The sequence below is a fragment of the Schistocerca gregaria genome, unplaced genomic scaffold (genome assembly GCF_023897955.1).
Source record: "Schistocerca gregaria isolate iqSchGreg1 unplaced genomic scaffold, iqSchGreg1.2 ptg000909l, whole genome shotgun sequence".
NCBI classification, from domain to species: domain Eukaryota; kingdom Metazoa; phylum Arthropoda; class Insecta; order Orthoptera; family Acrididae; genus Schistocerca; species Schistocerca gregaria.
Window position 1 is genome coordinate 151,691 of NW_026062269.1, and position 10,528 is coordinate 162,218.

Here is a 10,528-nt window from a genome sequence, read left to right on the forward strand (position 1 = left end):
TATTAGGCCACACGGTCACTGACGACCAACATTTACATGTATACGACTCATCTCGAAACGCTCACACCCCTGAGGATTTGCGTTTTCGTTCTACACAGCCGCTGCCCCTTGCTCTTTCCCACCCATTCGTTACATTCAACCTCTGACGTGACCGACCAAATATAGACTGAGAAACAAGACCACACACTTTGTGCATTCGGAATCGAAGGCAGGGCGTCCCTCGCCGCATTTGCTACGATTGCCATTTGCTACTTCTGCAGAAGCGGCGGCGGCGGCGGCGAAGACGACGACGACGACGAATATCGCGAGAGGCTTTGAGATATGTGAGAAATACATCTATAAAATGTAATTCAGACTGCCTCGTCCCACATTATGCTGTACCGCTTTGGCAAATGCTTTATCTGCGCCATTCGCCTTAATCACATCTGAGAGTAATTCTTAAAAAAACGCCTGTCGCTAATTGTTCGTCATCACAGGTACTGTTTGCTATACGGCCACGACGCGCAACTGATTTCCAAAATTTATCTTTCTCCTGTGAGAATGGAACTTACGACCCCTGGTTTATTAGACCAGTGCTCTACCACTGAGCTAAAGAGGCGCGGCCTAGCGGTACTCTTGGGTACTTCGTCCTTACGGTCGTCTGCATCATCAGACTTTAGCTGACAACACTTCATATTACCGGCTAATATTTGCAGCTATGGCGACAAATTACTGCTTGGCTACACATCTGACACGTAACCGATGTGCTCTCCAAACAACAACACTTGCATTTCAGAACATGTCTTTCACACATATCTACAAAATCACCTTCACCTTCAAATACAGTTTCCTTGCGACTGACAGAGACGTAGGCAAAGTTTAAAGTTGCTATTTCCATTAAATCCCGTTAATCAGAAAAACGGTAATTTAAACCTGCAGCGGAACAAAATTCCGTTCCGCCCAGCGTCTGGCTCGAACCCACGACACTGAGATTAAGAGTCTGACGCTTTACCGACTGAGCTACCCGGCTACCGCGGCGAATATCTCCCGGGTAACACGTCACACAGTACTCGTTTGGGTTGGGTGGTCCCATACAGAATCTCTCCATGATGCCTAATGTTTTCCTAACGTCACACTCGTCACGTACTTCACTTTTATGTCATAATCATTTCTGAGAGGTAAAGAAATTGCATGACAACATGCAGAGCTAGTGGCGTCAAAATTAACACACATACTTTATGTGACTCAAAAGCCGAACGAGTTACTTTCCGACGTTGTTTTAGATGTGCAAGTGATAGTCAAAACTCGCTGTGTCGGCACTCTGCCGACCATTTCGCTAGTTAACACCGGTCTTGTTGTGTGTGTTTCAAGCTCAAGAGCATCTCCAAGCAAAAAATGGTCAACAGCAACATTCAGACGGTTTCGTACTGCTCAATTGCGACATTAAAACGTTATGTTTCTTTTCAGAACTGGAAAAACACAAGTGTGACAGCATTCGAACCTGTAATCTTCAGATACGAAGTCCGACGCCTTATCTATTAGGCCACACGGTCACTGACGACCAACATTTACATGTATACGACTCATCTCGAAACGCTCACACCCCTGAGGATTTGTGATTTCGTTCTACACAGCCGCTGCCCCTTGCTCTTTCCCACCCATTCGTTACATTCAACCTCTGACGTGACCGACCAAATATAGACTGAGAAACAAGACCACACACTTTGTGCATTCGGAATCGAAGGCAGGGGGTCCCTCGCCGCATTTGCTACGATTGCCATTTGCTACTTCTGCAGAAGCGGCGGCGGCGGCGGCGGCGGCGAAGACGACGACGACGACGAATATCGCGAGAGGCTTTGAGATATGTGAGAAATACATCTATAAAATGTAATTCAGACTGCCTCGTCCCACCTTATGCTGTACCGCTTTGGCAAATGCTTTATCTGCGCCATTCGCTTTAATCACATCTGAGAGTAATTCTTAAAAAAACGCCTGTCGCTAATTGTTCGTCATCACAGGTACTGTTTGCTATACGGCCACGACGCGCAACTGAATTCCAAAATTAATCTTTCTCCTGTGAGAATCGAACTGACGACCCCTGGTTTATTAGACCAGTGCTCTACCACTGAGCTAAAGAGGCGCGGCGTAGCGGTTCTCTTGGTTACTTCGTCCTTACGGTCGTCTGCATCATCAGACTTTAGCTGACAACACTTCATATTACCGGCTAATATTTGCAGCTATGGCGACAAATTACTGCTTGGCTACACATCTGACACGTAACCGATGTGCTCTCCAAACAACAACACTTGCATTTCAGAACATGTCTTTCACACATGTCTACAAAATCACCTTCACCTTCAAATACAGTTTCCTTGCGACTGACAGAGACGTAGGCAAAGTTTAAAGTTGCTATTTCCATTAAATCTCGTTAATCAGAAAAACGGTAATTTACACCTGCAGCGGAACAAAATTCCGTTCCGCCCAGTGTCTGGCTCGAACCCAAGACCCTGGGATTAAAGGTCTGACGCTCTACCGACTGAGCTAGCCGGCTACCTCGGTGAATACCTGCCGGGTAGCACGTCACACGGTACTCGTTTGGGTTGGGTGGTCCCATACAGAATCTCTCCATGATGCCTAATGTTTTCCTAACGTCACACTCGTCACGTACTTCACTTTTATGTCATAATCATTTCTGAGAGGTAAAGAAATTGCATGACAACATGCAGAGCTAGTGGCGTCAAAATTAACACACATACTTTATGTGACTCAAAAGCCAAACGAGTTACTTTCCGACGTTGTTTTAGATGTGCAAGTGATAGTCAAAACTCGCTGTGTCGGCACTCTGCCGACCATTTCGCTAGTTAACACCGGTCTTGTTGTGTGTGTTTCAAGCTCAAGAGCATCTCCAAGCAAAAAATGGTCAACAGCAACATTCAGACGGTTTCGTACTGCTCAATTGCTACATTAAAACGGTATGTTTCTTTTTCAGAACTGGAAAAACACAAGCGTGACAGCATTCGAAAATGTAATCTTCAGATCCGAAGTCCGACGCCTTATCCATTAGGCCACACGGTCACTGACGACCAACATTTACATGTATACGACTCATCTCGAAACGCTCACACCCCTGAGGATTTGTGTTTTCGTTCTACACAGCCGCTGCCCCTTGCTCTTTCCCACCCATTCGTTACATTCAACCTCTGACGTGACCGACCAAATATAGACTGAGAAACAAGACCACACACTTTGTGCATTCGGAATCGAAGGCAGGGCGTCCCTCGCCGCATTTGCTACGATTGCCATTTGCTACTTCTGCAGAAGCGGCGGCGGCGGCGGCGAAGACGACGACGACGACGACGAATATCGCGAGAGGCTCTGAGATATGTGAGAAATACATCTATAAAATGTAATTCAGACTGCCTCGTCCCACTTTATGCTGTACCGCTTTGGCAAATGCTTTATCTGCGCCATTCGCCTTAATCGCATCTGAGAGTAATTCTTGAAAACACGCCTGTCGCTAATTGTTCGTCATCACAGGAACTGTTTGCTATACGGCCACGACGCGAAACTGATTTCCAAAATTCATCTTTCTTCTGTGAGGATGGAACTTACGACCGCTGGTTTATTAGACCAGTGCTCTACCACTTAGCTAAAGAGGCGCGGCCTAGCGGTACTCTTGGGTACTTCGTCCTTACGGTCGTCTGCATCATCAGACTTTAGCTGACAACACTTCATATTACCGGCTAATATTTGCAGCTATGGCGACAAATTACTGCTTGGCTACACATCTGACACGTAACCGATGTGCTCTCCAAACAACAACACTTGCATTTCAGAACATGTCTTTCACACATGTCTACAAAATCACCTTCACCTTCAAATACAGTTTCCTTGCGACTGACAGAGACGTAGGCAAAGCTTAAAGTTGCTATTTCCATTAAATCTCGTTAATCAGAAAAACGGTAATTTACACCTGCAGCGGAACAAAATTCCGTTCCGCCCAGCATCTGGCTCGAACCCACGACCCTGGGATTAAGAGTCTGACGCTCTACCGACTGAGCTAGCCGGCTACCTCGGTGAATACCTGCCGGGTAGCACGTCACACAGTACTCGTTTGGGTTGGGTGGTCCCATACAGAAACTCTCCATGATGCCTAATGTTTTCCTAACGTCACACTCGTCACGTACTTCACTTTTATGTCATAATCATTTCTGAGAGATAAAGAAATTGCATGACAACATGCAGAGCTAGTGGCGTCAAAATTAACACACATACTTTATGTGACTCAAAAGCCGAACGAGTTACTTTCCGACGTTGTTTTAGATGTGCAAGTGATAGTCAAAACTCGCTGTGTCGGCACTCTGCCGACCATTTCGCTAGTTAACACCGGTCCTGTTGTGTGTGTTTCAAGCTCAAGAGCATCTCCAAGCAAAAAATGGTCGACAGCAACATTCAGACGGTTTCGTACTGCTCAATTGCGACATTAAAACGTTATGTTTCTTTTTCAGAACTGGAAAAACACAAGTGTGACAGCATTCGAACCTGTAATCTTCAGATCCGAAGTCCGACGCCTTATCTTTTTTTTTTTTTTTTTTTTTTTTTTTTTTTTTTTTTTTTTTTTCGATACTGGCTTTCGGCTTCGGCTTCTTCTGTGCAATAAACAAAATAGCCTTCTTTGCCAGCAGAGGATAAGTGATTGTAATATGAAACTGTAAAATTGTACTTCTCCCCAATTGTTTTTGTTTAAGCGTCGTTTCGCTTAAATAAACGATTTTTGTTTATCTCGTTGGCTTGTCAACCAATGCCCAGTCGCTCGAATACAATTTTAAGCATATTGCCGTAGTTTTTCTTGTGGTCTTTATATTTCAGGGCGTTATAAAAAGCACACTTCAAGTACATGTAAAAGTCAGTGGAATTGTCATTTCCCTGGTGATTAATTACGTAATTCACATAGTGTCCCATTAACCAATGGACCGAGTTGTTTTTTGCTGCTGGAAAATAGCAAGTCTGAGGCCTGAGGAATGTAACAGGGGGAAAATTTTCCACCGAAGATCTCGTAAGAAAAGCCAGTTGTTCCCTAATCCAATTACAGAGTTGTAGATTGCCACCGCACGTGAACCTGTGCACTAACGTGTCGATCAATTTACATTTGAGACATAGGTTCGTGTCGCTAACGCCGATTGCATGTAACCTTTCATTGGTGCTTACGGTCTCATTCACTGTTTTATACCACGCTGACTTGACGTCCGATGGTAGACCACGCATATTAATATTTTTCCATATGGCGTCCCAATCAGTGTGTGGGTATTTACTTTCCAATTTGTTTCTCCCCTCCATTTTCTTTCGATGGCACAGAATATCGCGGGCCGTGATCCGTCGTGAGTTGATGATGACACCGCCGAGATAGCTGAATTCCACAAAATATACACGAACGTACTGGAGCCGGTTATTTATTTTTTGCACATTCACCGGCGCCTGTAAACTGGCAGGCCTGACAACTTCAAATAATTTAGTTGTAATGCTATCAGCGTGGTCGCTAAGGATAGTGGCGGTCCTTTTTATAAAAAGCGCAGACGCCTTATTTCTGATGTCAACTAACCCCAAACCTCCATTCCTGGGATCTAAGGTCGCAGTTTTTGCGTCGACTCTGAATATATCCCCTCTCCAAAGATAGCTGGCAATGGTAGACATTATCTTTTTTCCAATCATTTTCGGTAGTGGGAAGATCTGTGCTATAAAGTAACTCCTGGAGAGAATGCAGTGGTTAATGAAAATCACCCTCTGAACTTGGTTCATGTTACGGTGGAGGTTTTCCCTTGTTGTTCCAAGAAGTTGTCCCGACGTATTTCTCCAACTGATAGCTGCCATTTTTAACGGACAAGGTGTCAGTGTTATTCCTAGTGCTTTGCATTGGGTGACCATTGTGGCCCAGGCTAAGGTGGTATGTTGAAAACCCCGCAGGTTTAGGAGTTTGCTTTTGTTTGCGTTGACACCTGCTCCGGAGACTCTACAGTACTTTTTAATTAGCGTTTCCAATTTCAAAATGTCGTCGGGATTTCGCAGGACGACTCCGACATCATCGGCATAGGCGTTTATGACTGTTCGGTGACCAGATAATGTGATGCCAGTTAGAGTGGCATGAACACTGCGGAGGAAAGGTTCTAATGAAAGCACGAATAGGAACATGGAAAGGGGGCTTCCTTGAGGAACGCCGCGCCTGATCTGAATCTGCTTTGTCCTCTGGCAGTTAACTGATATACAAGCGCTGATGCCTGTTGCAACATTTCTGATCACACTTACGACTCGCTCATTAAAACCTATTTTGTTCAGTGTGGCACTAAGGAATCTATGATCCACACGATCAAATGCTTTCTGGAAGTCAATAAACATGATAGCACATTTTATGGTGGTCACAGCAGTGATTGCAATTATATCTCTATATTCAGCTATGCTTTTGAAAATGCTCTTGGTAGGCACACAGGACTGGTATGGACTTACTATCTTTTTGGCCAACTGTGAGAGTCTGTTGTTTAAAATTCTGCCGATGATTTTATAATCGGAGTTTAACAGGGAGATAGGACGAAAGTTGTTGAGGTTTCTTTTTGCAGCATTTTTTGGGATTAGTACTATTGTGCTCTCTTTAAAAACAGCAGGTAAATGCTTTCCCTGAAGCACCTCGTTCGTCATTCGGGTAAACATGTCACCAATCAGTGGCCAGTATCGTTTATAAAATTCAACAGGCAAACCATCCGGTCCCGGCGATTTCCTCAGAGGAGATTGGCAGATGATTCTGTGGATATCTTCGTTAGTACACTCAACGAGAAGGTCTTCGTTTTCCTCGTCCGAGACCTGTGGAGCTATGTAACTAAGGAACTCATCGAAGGACTCTTCACATACCGGGTTGGCAGTGTATAGGTCTTCGTAATATTTGTGCACTGCATTGACGATGTCTCTCTGAGTCGTGAGTGTCTCGCCAGTTTCAGACTGAAGTCCATCAATGAAGGTGCGTCTCCTGTTGCTTTCGTGCTTCAGTAGATGGTACAAGGAAGCATGTTCATCCTCCACGACTGTCTTAGCCTTGGATTTTAATTTCAGACCCTCCATCTGCTGTCTTTTAAGATTGAGCAATTTGGCCTTAGTTTGCTTGATATCTGCCAGACGGACGTTGGAAGTGTTTGCCTGCTCATATAAATTTCGCAGCATGGTATAATAAAATTCTATGGAATTTTTCAAGTCTTTCGATCGTTGTACACTATACTGGATGAGAACTTTTCTCAGTTTAGGCTTTGCCCTGTTGCACCACCAGTCTAGTACTGAGACGTGTCTATCTGCAGAGCGGAGGCACAATGCCCACGCTTCTGTCAAACTTTCTTCTAATCCGTCGTCCTGCATCAGTGACGTATTAAGGTGCCATGAACTTCTAAAACGGCGAGTGGGTTGCGCAGTAAGGTTGATGGAAGCTAGCACGGAGCTATGATCAGAAAAGTAAACTGGAATCGTCTCTGCTTTAATGAAGGAGCTAACTAGACTTTGCGATATGTAGAGTCTGTCGATCCTGCTACGTGAGTGAGGACCTAGGAATGTAAATGCCACAAATGTGGGATACATTATTTCCCAAGCATCTTTAAGCTGTAAAACAGTGACGAAACGCTTCAGTTCCTTGCAGGTATTAAAATTCGGAACCTGGTCTTTCTTATTTATCACACAATTAAAATCACCGCCTATTATAAGATCTTTTGGGTTTTTCCGTAATAAATAAATGATTTCTTCTTTATAGAACTGTGCTCTTTCCATTCTATTGGATGTGCCAGAAGGGGCATACAGATTGATAAGGGTAGAACCAAAGACTTTTATACCTATCGCTCTGCCGGAGTCCAACCTCTCGATATCCGAGACAGGAATCCCCTCCCTGACTAAAATTGCTGTACCGACGTTGGTGTCAAGTGAGACATTTAAAATCGCCAAATATCCAGGCACTGTAAGATTAGTCAGCACTACTTCCTGTAGGAAAGCAATGTCCGTCCCTGACTCATATAAATAATCCTTGAGCGCTGTAACTTTAGTCACGGATGTAATCCTGTTAATATTGATAGTCGTAATTGTATATGCCTGGGACATTTAGTTTGCATAAAAAGTAAATAAGTGATTAAAAAGATAACAAAATATTAATAAAAAAAAGAGATGTGCAGCTCCTAGAAGGGAGAAACGACTCTGCTTAAACAAACATCTAAAAGAATAGTCAGTATTTGAAGCTCGGTAAACACTTCATCTGGTTCCTCTGAAATGTGACTAAAAACAGTAGTACAATTAGAAATGAAACTGGTTCAACAAAATCCTTTTTTTTTTTTTTCATCTTACAGCCTCATTTTGGTGCAGGATTCCGAACATCTCGGGTTTTAGTTTTACCGAGGGGCTTTGCATCACTAATGTCACTTGAAGGTACCTCCTTAGGTCTTTCCGTGATGATTTCATACAAGACGTTCTTGGCCGTCGCTTCCTCTTGTGCTGGTTGTTGTTTGCTTTGGTTACGTGAAGCTTTGAGATTAGGTTGCGATTTGAGTCGGCGTCTTCGGACATCTTGGTTCAACGCGCCGTCATTCGGATTGTCTATCTTTACCACCGTTGTGACCGAAGCTGCCTCAACAGCGTCCTTTTTACGAGTGCCATTTCCTTGTTCTTCCGTCACTAGCTCCAGAGCACTGACTGAGTCGGCGGTTTGTGGGTCTGTAAATTCTTGAGTTGGGTTCCGCTCCGTCACCTCTTGTGCTTCGGAGTGCGCCTCTTCCGTCTCCGCGACAATCGTTACTGCGTCCCCCCCGTGGACCGTTTGTACCTGTTCAGCCGCCGACAGCGGCCGGGTTGCCTTAGCGGCTGTCGTCACGTCAATATATGTACTGTTTGTTTCCTCGAGCACATCCGCATTACACTGCTTCTGCTTGCGGGTGGAAGGCGAATTACGGGCGGACTCGCCGTCCGAGCCGTCATCGGTCATTTCCAACGGTCGCTTCTTATTCTGGAGATCGCAATCGGGAACAGAAGGGTGTGATGTAATGACGCTCAGGGGAGGGAACTCCGTAGTAGTTATGGCGGGCACTGCAGAAGTACATGCACCACTGTCGTTAACCGAAAGAAGGGAAGTGCTATTTGGTAAGACATCGCTGAGGGTCAGTTTTTGACGCTGTGTTAGATTGTTCCGAAGGACAAAAACACGGCGCGGACAATCTTGTCGGAAATGACCTGTCTCATTGCAAATATTGCACGTGCGCTCCTGACCAGAATACACAACATGTGCTTTATGGCCTGCAACGGATATATGGGACGGAATGTTGGCTTTCACCTCCATTTCAACGGATCTAATGCCATTAAAACACTGTATCTTGTATAGCTTCGACCATCTTTCGTTATAGATAGATTTAACTTCGCCATATTTAGATAGAGCGTCCTTGATCAACTGATTATCAATTTCAATTGGAACATTCAAAATCCTGACATTGGTGTACATGATATCAGCTTTTCGTACAGAGACATTACTTTTTGAACCGTCTCGATGAACAAATTCGACGGAATTACCCCATTTTGCAAGCAACTTATCGACTGTCACTGAGTTCAGAAATTTAACAAAAACACAGTATTTTTCAGCATCTAATTGCGTGGTATGAACAGAGTCAGAATTTATACCGATTACCTCAGTCAGCCAATCGTGGATTTCCAGCGCAGTGGGTTGGACCGGCCGTGTTGCTTTCTCGAACGAGAAGACTAAAGTATTCTTCCTGACGGTGTCAGACATGGTCGTCGGTTCCGACGAAATTCCGGCAACAACCGAAATTGCGGCGAAGCACGAGACGTGGAACGGACGAAAGCACTATAAAAACACTTATCAGAGACACCACTCAAAAAATAACAGCGAAAATGTACAGCTAACTTCACGTAAACACCAAAACACCGGCGATAGCGCTAACGTACGCGGAGTAAACAACAAGCACGTCCGACCGCGGCGACGGCTAAAGCCAGAATATCTATTAGGCCACACGGTCACTGACGACCAACATTTACATGTATACGACTCATCTCGAAACGCTCACACCCCTGAGGATTTGTGATTTCGTTCTACACAGCCGCTGCCCCTTGCTCTTTCCCACCCATTCGTTACATTCAACCTCTGACGTGACCGACCAAATATAGACTGAGAAACAAGACCACACACTTTGTGCATTCGGAATCGAAGGCAGGGCGTCCCTCGCCGCATTTGCTACGATTGCCATTTGCTACTTCTGCAGAAGCGGCGGCGGCGGCGGCGGCGGCGAAGACGACGACGACGACGAATATCGCGAGAGGCTTTGAGATATGTGAGAAATACATCTATAAAATGTAATTCAGACTGCCTCGTCCCACCTTATGCTGTACCGCTTTGGCAAATGCTTTATCTGCGCCATTCGCTTTAATCACATCTGAGAGTAATTCTTAAAAAAACGCCTGTCGCTAATTGTTCGTCATCACAGGTACTGTTTGCTATACGGCCACGACGCGCAACTGAATTCCAAAATTAATC

General features: G+C 44.8%; 1 non-coding gene across 1 annotated transcript; it reads right to left on the reverse strand.

Annotated features, from left to right (window-relative positions):
- Positions 1-2,047: 2,047 nt before the first annotated feature.
- On the reverse strand, positions 2,048-2,119 carry Trnai-aau (transfer RNA isoleucine (anticodon AAU)). The gene has a single exon. It is a non-coding gene; the product is annotated as a tRNA-Ile (tRNA).
- Between the last annotated feature and the right edge of the window lie 8,409 nt (positions 2,120-10,528).